Genomic DNA, 15,587 nt, shown 5'->3' on the forward strand with positions numbered 1-15,587 from the left:
CATAATCACCACAATATAACACACAAGAACGTCAACAAAATTAGCTGATCTTTGAGCATAGGCTGATCTACAGTTTAAACCACCTTCAGACCTTAGACCCCTAATCCAGATTATTGTGATAGTCTGTGTACACACTAATCTGAACAAAGCCAGACAACAAGTTTCCTTCCAAAAACAAACCCAGACAAAATGAAATTTTGTTAACATAGAAGTGCATTCTTTCACTCAGACCTTAATGACCATTCTGACACATCTGTATAGACAACTAAATCGCTAACGGATCACTTTAGAAACTACTAACCACTTTATTCAAGCTCTACTTAAACTACAGAACATGTGCAGTAACACATACCTTGTTCACATTAAGATGCCCTGACTTGTTGACAACATCACCTGTGGTCAAATATATTCTCGACACATGAGACTGCGTCAGTCTAGATACACCTGTTGCACATGACCAACTAAACACACCTAAGACAGTGATGCATAGCATGTGTCGAAGCATGCGGTCAGCAAACATACTCACCTCCTGGCATAACCAAAGAAGGCACTGAGATCTGCAAATCTGGAATTGTAGAGTGAGAATCAACCTCAGCTGGAAACGCAGAAGAGCCAAATCGAGGAAAAGAAGCAAGTGACTGTCGCTCGAAATGTCTATTCTTAGCTAATCAAGCTCTTTCCGTAATCCTGCAGGTTATCAACTTCAGCTCAAATTCTTACCGTCACCCTGCGATCTTTTAATTACAGACTGGTACAGAGAGGAAAAGCAAGAGAGCGAGGGAGTAAAGGAGAAAGGGAGGGTGAGAAGGACAAGGAGAGAGAGAGGGAGGGAGGAAAAAGGCGGCTACTTTTGGCCCTCCTCTGGGTTACAGTAGCAGGAATGCAAGTCTTGCCATCGTAACACACACACTTATACACATAAGCTTAGAATGCCACTCCCCTGGACCATTCTTCAGCCACTTGACTTGATCAGATCAGACTCTCTGTGTGTGAAACAATACAGTTCAACTCCCCATGAGGTCTGTGTTAACTAAAGAAGTACTTCACTGCACTCTATTCCTCAAGTTCTTGTTGTCATTTATAAAAACATAGCCTTTGTTTCATTGAAGTGGCTGTCTATCTATTGATCGGAATCTTTTTAGGAAGTGCAAACTTCTCTCTCTGTTTCTTTGCCCACTGTGGCTTTTCCCACCAATTGTGTCTATGGTCTCACGGCCAAATGTCAACAATCTGTTTGCCGTGTCGAATAAATACCGTGTCAAAGTTCTGTAAATAATCTCAACACCAAAAGCAGAACATATCATTCTTCTCTGTCTCGGCCGAGAAAGATTGCTGGAATAAATATTAGGATAATGTGGGATTGTACAGCGTAAAAACGTTAGATTTTTTTCTTGGAACTGAAGGACTTCATATTTTCTCAAGTTCACACTGCATGATTTTTAAAAGTTGTTTTCAGACTGGATGACTACTTGGGGCAATCAGTTACTGTTGTGTTCGCTTTAGGGATGTCACAATCATATTTTTTTGCCCTTGAATCCGAGTTCGAGTCATTTGAGTTTGAGTATCTACTGATACCAAAACCCAATCCGATACTTTTATAATACATAAAAAGAATAAAAAAGAGCAAATAAACAGATCCAGGATGTTCCTTATTTTTTATTTAATTCACCTTATTTTAACATTCAACGACTCTATTACCAAACAGAGCACTTTTGTGAGGTACAGTAGCTTGAACAATCTAGTATATATTTGTAAATACAGCTGATGTAAAAGCATTTGTAATGTTTAAGATTTATTTAAAAATAAAAAAATAACATATTTATTGTAACCGAATATTTGTGTTTATTTAACTATTAATAGTATATTAATTTAGGTGATTGACTGCTGGCATAATGATGTGGATGATGTAACATTACTGTTAGTAGCTAGGCAGTTAAACATTTTTCATTACTTTTCATTGTAGTTAATGCACTTTTGAAAAATACTTTGACTTAGCCAGATTGCCTGCATTTCAGTTTATACAAGTAAACAACTTGTTGCGTTTGTTGCAACGGGCATTGTCGCTGTCTGCTTGGGAAATACAACCTGTTTTGTTTACGCCGCAAGCTTAAGAGCTGTGACTGTGTGAGTCTGTGTCGCTAAGTGTGCACGCACAGCTAAGCACTCATTGTTGCCAACTATTTTCAATGAGAAGGCGCTAAGCTCTGCCCGAAAAGTCGCAAAAAATTGCTATATTATGTCATACGTCAATTTGCATATTACTGACATCATCACGTTCTACCGTTTCTGTTTGTTTAACAGTCTATGGTTAATAAAGGTGTTTATATTTGCACTACGCTTTATGTATGCATATCAATTTAACTAAATTTATTGCTGTTTGAATACAGTATATAGATCTGTAGTGTGTTTCCAGTAAGATAAACTTAGACAAGTTCCGAAACTGTCACTAAAATATCTGTGATTGTGAACAAGAAAAGAAAAAACGGTCAAATGAAATTGTTAAAATAAAGGAGAAGCAGATCGGTTTGACTGTACAATGAAAATACCTCACACTGCCGGTGCTAAATTATTTGCCGTCAGTACGCAGTGGAGTGATCTGCTCTCAGGCTGCAGGTGAGAGAGAGAGTCTGCTGTATGAGGACTGGGCCACCTGTCAGTGCTCTGAGACGGGGGAGGGGCCGACGGCATCACCCGCAGCTCGTTGAGAAGAGTAGAGATGGTACAGTATGGGCACATGACAGTCTATAAAAATCTCCAGTAACACACAGAAAGCTTGCTAGATTTGTTGCTAGTTGTTTTTTTCGAAATTTGTCACTAGGGGGGTCTGAAAAGTCACTAAATATAGAGACAAAGTCTCTAAGTTGGCAACACTGCGAGCACTGTGAAGGCTTTTATACTTGACGTGCTCGCCGGAAACATAAGCATTTCTCATGTGAGATTGCCAACTATGCAGACGGATATCAAATATCGTAAATTAGAAAAGGTTGGTGAGTTAAATTATGTTACTATAAGTAATGTTTATTCAGCAATAATTCTCCAGTACCAATAGCAGATCCATTAACGCCAGAGCTTATCGATACTTTGGTCTTTTATAATGTAGCACTGATACTGATAAAGTACTGAGTTTCGCTACCCATCCCTAGTAAGGAAATAATACAAGATCACACATGATTCCTGGCTTGAGACTGGGTATCCAGTTGTAGTACAGCTCAGACAAACCTTCAAAAAAACATGGATGCTCCTGCCAAAACTCAAACAGACTTTACAGTAACACTTTATTTTGATGGTCCATTTGAGTATTAGTAGGCTGTCTGCTTAATATCTGTTGATATGCTCCTTCAACAGACATTTAACTGGCTATAAGAAACTTTGCAAGTACATGTCAACTTACACTAACCCTAACCCCAACCCTAACAGTCTACTTATAATCTAATGAAAATTAATTGGCATGTAGATGCAATGTCACCTAAATTCAACAAACAGACCATCAAAATAAAGTGTGACCAACTTTCCTACATTTCTTGGGTTTAAGGACCTAGAAGGAGCCTTTCTCTAAGTCATGTTTCGGGATACTGGTCTACAACACCTTCTCAAACTCCCACTGTCCTGTATCTTGCTTACTCATTAGCTGTAGGTCAACGCTGATGTGTTTTCTAGCTCCAGGAATTAAAGAATACTAATTATTTTATGGGCATCAGCATCATTTTGGCAATTTTCTGAATGCGTCTTTTGCTTGATTGTCACTCACATTAACGTGCACTAATTTGCTTCTGATTTTTCAAATTTGTTGATTTCACAAAACCCTTCGTCAACTGAAAATCAGGCATAAAACTGTGCATAGTAAACTCAGCGTTATTCAAATTAATTTCACTGTACTAATGGGATGCTTTGATCAGGTGTATCTGTTCTCAGGGCTTTCCCAGTTTTCATCATGCAGTTGTGACTAATCACTACTGAATACACCAGCTCATTTATCTTCAGAGGAGTGAAAAGCGTCTGTGATGCCCAGGTGTTGAGGTTCTCACACACACTCATTCACAAACACACAAGCCCCTCCACAAAAGACTCCAAACCTCTTGGCGAGTGCAGGCCACGCTTTTGTGTTATTTGCACTGAACACAAAGAGATGCTGAGAGAGACTGGACAGGGGGTCTGAGTGCAGAACGGGGGTGTCCTGAGGGAGTGCATGCTGGAAAAGTTCAAAGGGCGTTTCTTCTACAGCATAAACAGGAAATACCAGCGCAGCGTTCACACTGAGAGTAACAGAGAAAGAAATACAAGCTAAGAAATCAGTGCAAACAGGGAGATCTTGCGAATATGTATTACAAGCCAGTTCTTGAGAACCAAAACTACATCCCAACCAATAATGGAGTACATCAGCAGTTCTCAGTCATGGTCCTCATGACCCCCCGCTGTGCATATTTTGTATGTTTTCTCTTACCGCTTTAGAGATTTGTTCCAATCGACTGTAAGTGTCTTGCAAGGTGGACATAACAGGATATTATTGTCATGATTCAAGTTCAAAAGTGTGTTCAATTCAAAAGATAACATGTGCAAGACTTCTATGCAAATCACATGGAATAGAGCAGTGAACACTATGTAGGGAACATGTCGACCTGAACAGATTCTTAACTCTTCTAACAAACTGGTTTGAGAGACATGATTGTGAGGACCAGGACTGAGAACCGCTGACTACATGATCATATGTGCACAGGTGCATTACAGAGCTGGAGAAAGCAAATAAAAGAACTGCTAGTATTTCAATCTTTGACTGTCTGAAATAAACCTGACCATTTAGAATGGTCTAAAATAATAAAACTGAAGATCTACAGCATCTTCCTTAACCTCAATGGTAATCGCTAAGCTGGTTCAGGACCTGCTTTAAATATATGAGACTCTTCACTACTTTCATTGGCCACTTGATCAGAGGTTCCTTGCTAGCAGCAGGTTGGAGCCCTTTTGATGTTCAAGACTTCCTTATTTTTGGTCCATGTTGACATACTGACAGCATCACACATTGCAACAAATTTATTGGCAAACACTTCATGATGTGATCTCCTGTCCAGCACATCCCAGAAATTCTTTATTGGATTGAGATCTGGGTACTGTGAGGCTATTTGAGTTTATGGAACTCCCTGTCATGTTCAAGAAACCAGTTTTAATGGTTCAAGAATTGTGACATGGTGCATTATCCTGCTGAAAGTAGCCATTACAAGATGGGTTCACTGTGGTCCTGAAGTGGACATACTCAGCAAAAAAAATACTAAGAAAACTGTGGTATTTTAACAATGCCCATTTGGGCATCCAAAATCCATGCCATTGCATCAACCTGGAGTGCTTTTTCCAAACAATAAAATAACTCGTGGCTGAACTATCATAATACGATGCATCATTTGGGAAAAGAACGATGTAATGACAAGTGTTTCCCAAAACCCGTAGTTTCTCTGTCACAGATCCATCATTTGAATCACGTTAGTGATAACGTAAGCGCCCATAATGATGCTCTAAACAGGGTGGAGTAACTACTTTAGAGAAAAAAAAACATAATTTTTGGTGCAAATTATTTTGTTTTACACGCACACGCATTAAACAAATTAAATATTAGTTTTAGTCAAAACATGCACTTACTTTCCATATTAATTGAAATATATGTAAACGGCACATGGATCCTATGTTACCTTCCCAAATATTATTGATAATATGCCATATGCCATATTCTAAAACATAAACTAGCTTACTTGTATTTTGATCTCATATGTAAATCATATTAATCGTTAATGGTTGTGCATTATTAAGAATTTAAAAATATACTACTTAATAATAATAATAATAATAATTATTATTATTATTATTATTGTTATTGATTTTTTTTTCAATAAAATTTCACTTTTACAATTTGACACAATCAAACCACTGCATAAATGTTCTACCCAACAGGCCCATGCCAGTGGGCTACATTTCTTAATAAATAACCTACTATAAATTAAAAAAAATTTGTGTATGCTATATATTTTTGTTTTTACAAACTTTAAAGATGTACCGTAAATTCCGCTTTTAAATATTAGGTCACCTATAGCTTTCGTCATAAGCCACGGCTGTGTTCAAAAGGGCATTTAATGTTTTCAAAGTGCACTGTGAAGGGAGCGCAATTGTAAACATGAAGATCTCTAAAACTGAAAAGTAAAAATACTTTGAAAGCAAATTACACCTAAGAGTTATGACTTTAATATTTGTTTTTAAACATTCCAAGTTTAAATGTTGAAACGTTTGAAAGGAATAGGGTAAAGGGAAGATAACTGGGAATAGAACACAACCAGGAACAATGCTTCTAACTACAGCTCTACAGGTGTAGTTGCAAGCGTCCAAGATTGCAACGCAGTTTGCGAATGTTCGTTGAAATGATGGACTTGTAAAACGACAAATCAACGAACTATGTTTGTAACGACGGAACTTGCAACCTTAGTAGGCTAACGATGGTTTTCGAAAATGCACCCCTGACCAGCTTATACAAGGCAGGATGGATCAATGCTTTCAATGTTTCATGTACACCAGTGGTCCTCAGGGGCTGTTCGCATATCGCATCTTTTCTAGAGTTTGTGCAAGTTCGATAGTTCCAATGGAGGTGCGCTTGCACCTCCCAGATGTACTCAGCTGAATGAATGCTGCGAGGAGCGCACCACGAATCACGTGACAAGAACTGACCGTTCGTAAGGAATAACACTTTCTGTAAGACTTATCTTAGACAAACACAGAACAGCCAAACGCCATAGTGCTTTGTAATTTTGTCCATAAATAAAACTTGTATCAGAGTGACAGCTTGTCATCCTCTGAGAAAACGACTGATGATCGCCTAGCAACCTAACACCCCCGCCCCCCGGTCCGCAGGAACATTGTCAAGTGTTCACCAGTCCGTGTGATAAAAAAAAAGTTGAGGACCACAGAAGTACACCAAATGTTGACCCTACAATCCAAATATAACAGAAGGAATTGAGAACCTGGGTGAGTTTTAACCTTTTTTTATCACTCTAAACCCTAGAGATTGTCGTTGTTTGAAAAATACAGTTTCTGAAATACTCAGACCAATAACCATAACCATTTCAACATCACATAAAATCGCATTCCTTCTATATTTTAATGCTTGGCTTGAATATGTCTGAATCTTCTAAAGAAAGTTGTAGGAATGTACAGTTGAAGTAAGAATTATTAGCCCCTTTTGAATTTTTTTTTTCTTTTTTAAATATTTCCCAAATGATGTTTAACAGAGCAAGGAAATTGTGACTGTATATCTTTAAAACCATTTTAAGGAAAAAAGTATTAGCCCCTTTAAGCTATCTATTTTTTCGATCGTCTACAGAACAAACCATCATTATACAGTAACTTGCCTAACCTGCATAGTTAACCTAATTAACCCAGTTAAGCCATTAAATGTCACTTTAAGCTGCATAGAAGTGTCTTGAAAAATCTACTGTCATCATGGCAAAGATAAAACATATCAGTTTATTAGAAATGAGTTATTAAAACTATATTGTTTAGAAATGTGCTGTAAAATAAACAGCGGGGCTAATAATTCTGACTTCAACTGTATGTATGCAATTTATGCAAAATGTAGTCAAAGTACATGGCTTCTATTGAATGTTCATGCTGTATATACCCTTTCTACCAGCAGGGGCTACCTGGAGAGTGTTAACCAACCAATTCATGAATGCTTCATCTAATAAAAACACTATTGTACAAATAAATGTGCGATTTTACTAACTTTTGAAGCATTGGCCATTGATAAATGACAACTCAAATGCAGCAACTGGACAGTTATAGTTTTAAAAAAATATGTTGTGTTTCATACCCTCTTAAAATGAACTACCACTGTATTTTGGGTAGAATTGCATTCTTTTATAGAGAGCATTGCTTTGTGATGAATGCTTGGTTTAATTAGTTTTATATTAAAAAGAGTTTTGTGTAAATTGAGTCGAGGTCAACCGAGAGTGAGTGATACTAAGTTTAACCCTCTCAGTGGAGGCTCTGAAGATCAGTCAGAGGGTGGGTGTGAGGGGAAGACAGTCACACTGTGTCTTTGTTCTTCAAAACAACATCTCTCCCTCCTTCCTTCTCTCATGCTGTAATCCTGTTTTTCTCTTATAGAAAAAAACTCAGTGTGTTTTATAGGGTTTCAACATCTCACCCCCCACACGTGCATTGAAACCACCGGTTCACAATTATATCTTTTATCCATGGATATACAACAACATATAATATAACTTAATTAATTTAACAATAGTGGAATCACAATTTACACACATTGAATGATTGGATGTTCCAACAAAGTAAAATGGATATTGCTTTACTGTCTGCGCTCTACAAACAGAAAAAGGCAACCCAGGCTCATTCTGATTAAGTACCCCTATATACATTTCTGAAGAGAGCAAAATAAGTCCCAGGAGCTACATTTTTTTGCAGTTTTGTTTTCGCGAATCCACCAGAGGCCACTGTGTACGCTTTTACAGATTTCAAATTTCTCTCGCGAGTGCCATTTGTGCCTTGTGTGGAATACCACCCCGTTGCATTCATTTTAAAGACAAAATGCAGCTATACGTAGCACTCTGGCTACTGATCTCCAGAAATGTACATAGGGAGTAATTGTATGGTTTAAATTTAAGCAAAATAAAAAGTCTGACTGATGACTTTCTTTGGTACACTGAAAACCAAATATCATTTAAATCCATGTGGAAAACCCAACAAAATTTCTCAAAATTAGCATCTTACATGGCTTTAAACAATATGAGTTTGAGTAAATGATGACAGAATATAATGTAAACAATTCCGCTAAGTTGCTTCATTATTGTTCATTATGTTGTTTTTTTTTATAGTTATAGTTTTTAAAATGTTGGGTTGTTGTAACCCAATATTGTCTCAAATATGGACAAACTCAGCCACTGCAATAAAAAGTCAGTGCTTCCCACACATAAACTTTACTTGGGCGGGCCCAAGCTCTGCAAGACCCACAGAGATGCCCCTTTTTGAGGTTTAAAAATGCATCTGGCAACTCTGGTCTGGTGTTTAAACTATAACTCACTGAAAAGAAACGGTGTATAACAGTGTCAAAATAAATAAAAGTATTGTTAAAAATCGCATAATTTTTTTGTGTCACATGTGTCATGTTAGGGTGGAGCGGTGGCGCAGTGGGTAGCACGTTCGTCTCACAGCAAGAAGGTCACTGGTTCAAGCCTCGGCTGTGTCAGTTGGCGTTTCTGTGTGGAGTTTGCTTTGTTCTCCCCCAGGTTCGCGTAGGTTTCTTCCGGGTGCTCCGGTTTTCCCCACAAATCCACAGACAATGTGGTACAGGTGCATTGGGTAGGCTAAAATTGTCTGTAGTGTATGGTGGTGAATGAGTGTGTATGGATGTTTCCTAGTGATGGGTTGTGACTGGAAGGGCATCCGCTGCGTAAAACAGTGCTGGATAAGTTTGGTGGTTCATTCCGCTGTGGTGACCCTGCATTAATAAAGGGCTAAGCCAAAAAGAAAATGAATAAATGAATGAAGTGTCATGTTTAACCAATTTATGTATCATGAGAAAAGGATGTGCTTCAATCCAGCTACCACCACAAATATATTTCAAACCTGTGGGAAGCACTGAAAGTATAAATATAACAACAACATTGGGATTGTCCGACCCAAAGGTAATGTAACAACAATTCAACATTTTTAGATCATTGCTTGGTACTGTTAGAATAGTACCTTGAGTTTAGCATGTAGCTAAAAATATGTTTGACAAGTTGAGGTACGTTTCTGTAAACTAAAATAAAACCTTTTATGCATTTTATGCATATTCCATGACAGTATCATTTTGGGGACCTTTGAATGGAAGAATTTTAAAAAATCAATTAATCATCTCTGTCTGAGCTAAAAAAAAAAAAAAAAAAAAAAAAAAAAAAAAAAAAAATATATATATATATATATATATATATATATATATAAATGCACACAATTGTTGAGATCTTGTTAATACATCCTATATGTTCAAGCATATGCAGGTATTTGACAACCAAAACAAGAATGTTGGACTACAGGACCATATGTGCTCAGGTGCATAGTATTTCTGTACAAATTGACATCATCACCTACAGAGCTAGCATGCAAAATACAGCATTATTAGTCATTTTTTGTCGAAAGTGATCATTTTGTATCATCAATGAAACATCAACTTTCAAAAATTCTAAGAACAACTTTTAAATGCATCACTGTTGTGAAAATTCACCTGCAGTTTTCCCATTTGACTGGAAACTGTTGTACTAGCTACATTGAAGAAGCACAGATAAAACAGCAGAAAGACAGACAGATGCAGCTGTGTTGTGGTGAAATCAGTGTAGGTGTCATTGTGTGACTGCATTTCAGAGCCAACAGAGCACACAGCATCACACACACCCACCCAAACACACAGTTCTTAAACAAGCTGCACACAAACAATTACAGCAGATCTATTTGGGAAGGGGAACGAGAAAGAACGAGACACAAATACAGAAAGAGGGAAGGAGAGAGAGAGAGAGAGAGAGAGAGAGAGAGAGAGAGAGAGAGAGAGAGAGAGAGAGAGAGAGAGAGAGAGAGAGAGAATGGGGGTGGCTTGTCCTAAAGGGATTTGTCATGGGAAAGTCAAGCATGGAATCTGAAGAGACTTTGGCATTCACTGTTATGGGAATGTTGTGAACACAAAGTGATAAAACGATGCATGTGCTTGTTTTTGGAAGTGTGTAAATGCACGTTGTTTTGAAGACCAAAACTCTGAATCAGGGCAGGCTTTAAACATGAAAACGACAGAGTGTGTGTGTGGCCTAACACGAGGCGATATCACTCTTTTCTTTAGCTTGCTTCACAAGGTCAAAGCTTTTGACCTCCGACCTCCAGGCAGACCTTATTGACCTGATGTGGAGAACATGAGCTCAAAATACTCCAGATCCCATATGGCAGCACTCACACATCCTTATCCGTCCTAGAGCGCTCACTACATTTGACAAACGTGCGCCATAACAGTCGCGGATCAACTGTCTGTGGGAGAATCAGTCTAGCGGTGGCGGTGTTTAGTTTCATATACTGAGCTCTCTGTCATCTGTGTCGCTGCCACGACAACATCTGAGAGGAAAAATATGGTTGGTGTGGGCAAATTAGAAGGGAGAGAAAATTAAGAGAGAGAGAGAGAGAGTTAAGATCCATTTGAAACGTGAGCTAATTCAATTTGGTCATGGAGAGTCAAATTGGGTTAGCAGTCAGGGCGTTTTAATTAGCGCGGTAGCAACAGTGACAGAGCCAAACGAGGAGAAGACTTTCTCTCAACTGTAAGATTGATGAAACGCTTCAGAAACAAAAACAAGCTAGCTATTGTAAGGCTTTCGATTCTTTTTTTACAGAAAACAGTGTGCTTAATAGCTGCAATTTTTAGCGTAGCACGAACTGACACAGAAACTTCACTGACAGAGGTGGTTGTCAAATAGAAATGCTTTATTGTACTTGTGTCCCAGTATTTGTTCTTTTTGCAATTACAGTTATTATATTGGACATATAGTGGGGGAAATAAGTATTGAACACGTCACCATTTTTCTCAGAAAACATATTTCTGAAGGTGCTGTTGACTTGAAATTTTCACCAGATGTTAGTGACAACCAAAGAAATTCATACATGCAAAGAAAACAAGTAGTAAGTAAACTAATAAAGTTATGTGCAATATGAAATGAAACGCAGGGAAAAGGTATTGAACACATGAAGAAAGGGAGGTGTAGAAAGGCAGCGAAAGCCCAGACAGCTGCTGAAATCTCTCAGTAGTTCTTCAGCAATCCTCTGTCCTCGGTCCAACATCTACATTAACAGGATGATGAAGATGAAACCAGGGTGGACATTTCAGCAAGACAATGATCCAAAACACATTCAAGAAAACTCTCAACTGCTTTCAGAGAAAGACAATCAAGCTGTGGCATGGCCCAGCCAATCACCTGACTTGAATTCAATAGAAAATACAAAATAAAGCTCAGATTTGATAAATGAGACCCACAGAACCATCAAGATTTTTACACTCTGTTAAAGTCTGTGAAAAAATAAAAAATCACACCTCAGCAATGCATGTGATTTCTCCACATGAAAGGCGTCTTTAAGCTACCAGCACTGAAAAAGCCTTTTATATAAAGTATTAAATATATTTAAGTAGTTCAGTACTTTCTCCTTCTGTCATAACATTGTTATTACACATAACTCATTTTTCAGATTTATATATATATATATATATTATATATATATATATATATTATATATATATATATATATATATATATATATATATATATATATATATATATATATTTTTTTTTTTTTTTTTAACCAAATCTGGTTTAATTCCAAGGTTCAGCTCCTTTAGGAATAGTTGTCCAAGGGAAAAAACCTGCTACTACTACTGTATTAAAGGTCACCTATGATGAAAATAATCTTTATCAGCTGTATGGACAGAACTGTTTGTAGGTATAGTGTGTCCATAGTAATATTGGGATGATATGAACACAATAAGTTACTTTTTTTTCAATATTCTGACGTTAAAATAGGATCCAAACCCCCCCACTTTGAGACCCACTGCAATGTGATGTAGGAGTGTGGTTTCCCCACCCACCGAATTGATTGACAATGGCATATTAATATGTCTCCATGTATAACGATAATCTTATTAAAAAGACAGGATGTGCACAAAGCAACGGGGATTAAAAGATCTGTTCAGCTTGCTTGATCATCAATCATCATCAAATGTGATCTAGAAATGAGTTTTACAAAGTTTAAAACATTTTTAAAACAGTGCATGTTTGTAATGAATTACAACGATTTTACCATCTTTATCACCGCAGCCGCATGTCAGTACAATTATAAAAGAAGACGCTTCAATCCCCAGTTTGTAGACATTAAATCAGGTTTATTTTGTACATTAACATAACAGATACCTATACAGTAGTGGATATTAACCTGTATCCTGTCACATGTGCCGTCCAAAGTTAAACGCGTGCGCTTTATGTGTGTATGTCTGTGTGAACTTTGTAACGACATTGTGTGTGACTCATCGTTGCAGAAAGGCTTGAATTAACTCCACAACAAATAATCATAGACCCTTTTTTACATTTCAAGTTCTCAGTAGCAGAAGGCCTGATAATTGGGTAAACTTAGAGCGCAGTGAATGGGAGAGTACAACAAATAATTGTTTTACAATCCTATTTGCTGAAATAATAAAAGAAAAACTCTATGATGGTGTTATCAAGATTTTCAGAAAAAGGCTGATGATGGCAACCAGAGGAGAGAATAAAGTCAAATTTACTCTCAGCCCCCTAGACCAGTGTTTCCCAACCCTGTTCCTTAAGGCACACCAACAGTTCACATTTTCAACCTCTCCCTAATCAAACACACCTGAATCATCTTATCATAACATCAGAAGAGACTCCAAAACCTGAAGTTAATGGGTCAGTAAAGGGAGACATCCAAAATATGTACTGTTGGTGTGCCTCCAGGAACAGGGTTGGGAAACGCTGCCCTAGACGCTGCATTGCAAAAACCTTGCATGAGCGGTACAGTAATTCGCTTTTTTGTATTTTGACGCAAAAATTATATAATACATTCATAAATGCATTTAAATGTTCATACGTTTTTTTTTAATCAAAATATTAAAATCTTTCAAGAATTTAGGATGATGATGACCGTTAAACGCTTCATAACAATCTTGTTAAAAGGCTCCATTAGGGACGTTCTCACTGTAGTATTTCTCACAAACGTTACATGAGATCTGCTTCCTTCATGTCTGTCCCTGTGCTGTTTATCTGACATAGCTGAAGATGGAGACACACTCTTAAGACTGATTTATACTTCTGCGTCAAGCGCACGCGTATGCTCCAGCGCATGCTTATGCTCCAATGTGTATGCTCCACGGTGACGCTGACTGGTATTTTTCAAAAAATGTAATGACATGTTAAAATGACGCGTAGCGCAAGCTCTTTGATTGGTTGGCTTGACAAGTTGATGAGTGTGGGTCGGGGTGAGAGCCGCGCAATCCCGATGGAGCGAGTGCCGAGTCCCGTGAACGAGCACTAAATAGAAACTGTTGTTTTGTGTTCACTTTATGATTAAAGTTGTTGTCACGATCACCAGCGATCCTTCCTAACAGATAGCTGGTGAACTACATATGCTGCTAAGAACTACAAATCTCTTCAGGCCATGTCACATACAACAAATGCTGATCACGGCTGATGACACACACACAGCTGAGACTTGTATCACTGATCATTCTGATTATACAGTATATACACCACACACACACCAGCTTATCAGTCTTTGATGAACGTACCTTGCATGTTGTTCCTGTTTTGCCGCCTAATACGACCTTATGCCTGCTTTTTGACCACATTTTTGGATTGTCCTTTTGTACCAGCCACTTCTGTTTTTCCCTCTTTGCCTTAAATATAATCTTATTTTACCTGCTCTTGCATCCTCGTCTATGTTGTTCCTTACTTTGATCCCTGCACATGAAGTTGTTGCCTGCCTAAGTTTGAGCCACTTTCACATTAGGGTGCATTAAGGTAGCATTCAGAAAAAAAAAAAAAAACACCAGCGAAGAAACTCGACACAGAGGAAAATAAAAATCTCACTGCCAGCTAGAGTTTTGGAAGTGTTATTGCAGAGCAACACAGCATGCAGAAGTACAAATGCACGGCAACATGCAAGGCATGCATCATGGGTCACACCGATCACTTGATGCAGGTGGGCGGGGAGAACCAGTATTAAAGGCACAGGCAACAAAAACAGCTACACTGTGTTCAGAGCAGAAACTTCCCATATTCTGAAAGGTATAATAAATAATCTGATGGTGTTTTGAGCTGAAACTTAACAGACAAATTCTGGAGACACAAAAGACTTATCTTACATCTTTAAAAAGGGGTATAATAGGTAAGAACCTTTAAGGTTCTGAAATAGCCAATGGTCTTTTGTTTGCTTCACAAATTGGCAAATCAATTATTGGTCATAGTTTGGCTGATTAGTTTCAACTGTTAGCTGCTAGCCATGCTGTTATTGCATCTGTATATTTCTCAGTCCACGTCCATGGTATTTTTAATAACTTCAATTAAAACCCAAAGTACACTCAGTCAGCTAGTGTACTCAATATATCAACTCTATAGTGTTAATGTTTACTTATTGAGGAGCCAAATGCATCAAACATGCCATCAAACATGTCAAGGTAAAGTGTGTAGTTTAATTTACTTGTTAAATGTTAAAATACCATCTCATATTCCATTAACAAGCTGAGATTTAGGCTGTGGGACTGATTCCTCCAAACTAAACACTGTCCTGCTATCAAAACATTGCTCTGTTTGTTTAACCAGCGAGACATGGCAACTATTTGATTTATCGAAATGATAACAATCTAACACAACTCGATGACCTCCAGAAATGAAGTTGCTGTCAATGTGAACTAGGGTCACGCATTACAACAATAATAATATAAATTCAGGGACAGCAAATAAATGGCGGTAAGTATGTCAGTGTGAGAGTGACACAGCAGTGCTTTCCTGATAATGGCCTACTTT

At 37.8% G+C, this 15,587-nt stretch overlaps 1 protein-coding gene across 2 annotated transcripts in view; it reads right to left on the bottom strand.

The window, feature by feature from the left end:
- The window catches only part of arhgap46b (Rho GTPase activating protein 46b), a 169,952-nt gene that overhangs the window by 52,642 nt on the left and 101,723 nt on the right, over positions 1–15,587 (bottom strand). Inside the window, exon 1 of one of the 2 annotated variants that reach the window (XM_056448774.1) lies at positions 527–827. The exons of the other annotated variant lie outside the window; for it this stretch is intronic. The gene's annotated coding sequence lies outside the window, so the exon portion shown is untranslated. Of the gene's footprint in view, positions 1–526; positions 828–15,587 lie in introns of those variants that run through there. 2 annotated transcript variants of the gene reach the window in all.

This window comes from Danio aesculapii, chromosome 23 (assembly GCF_903798145.1).
Source record: "Danio aesculapii chromosome 23, fDanAes4.1, whole genome shotgun sequence".
Taxonomy (NCBI): domain Eukaryota; kingdom Metazoa; phylum Chordata; class Actinopteri; order Cypriniformes; family Danionidae; genus Danio; species Danio aesculapii.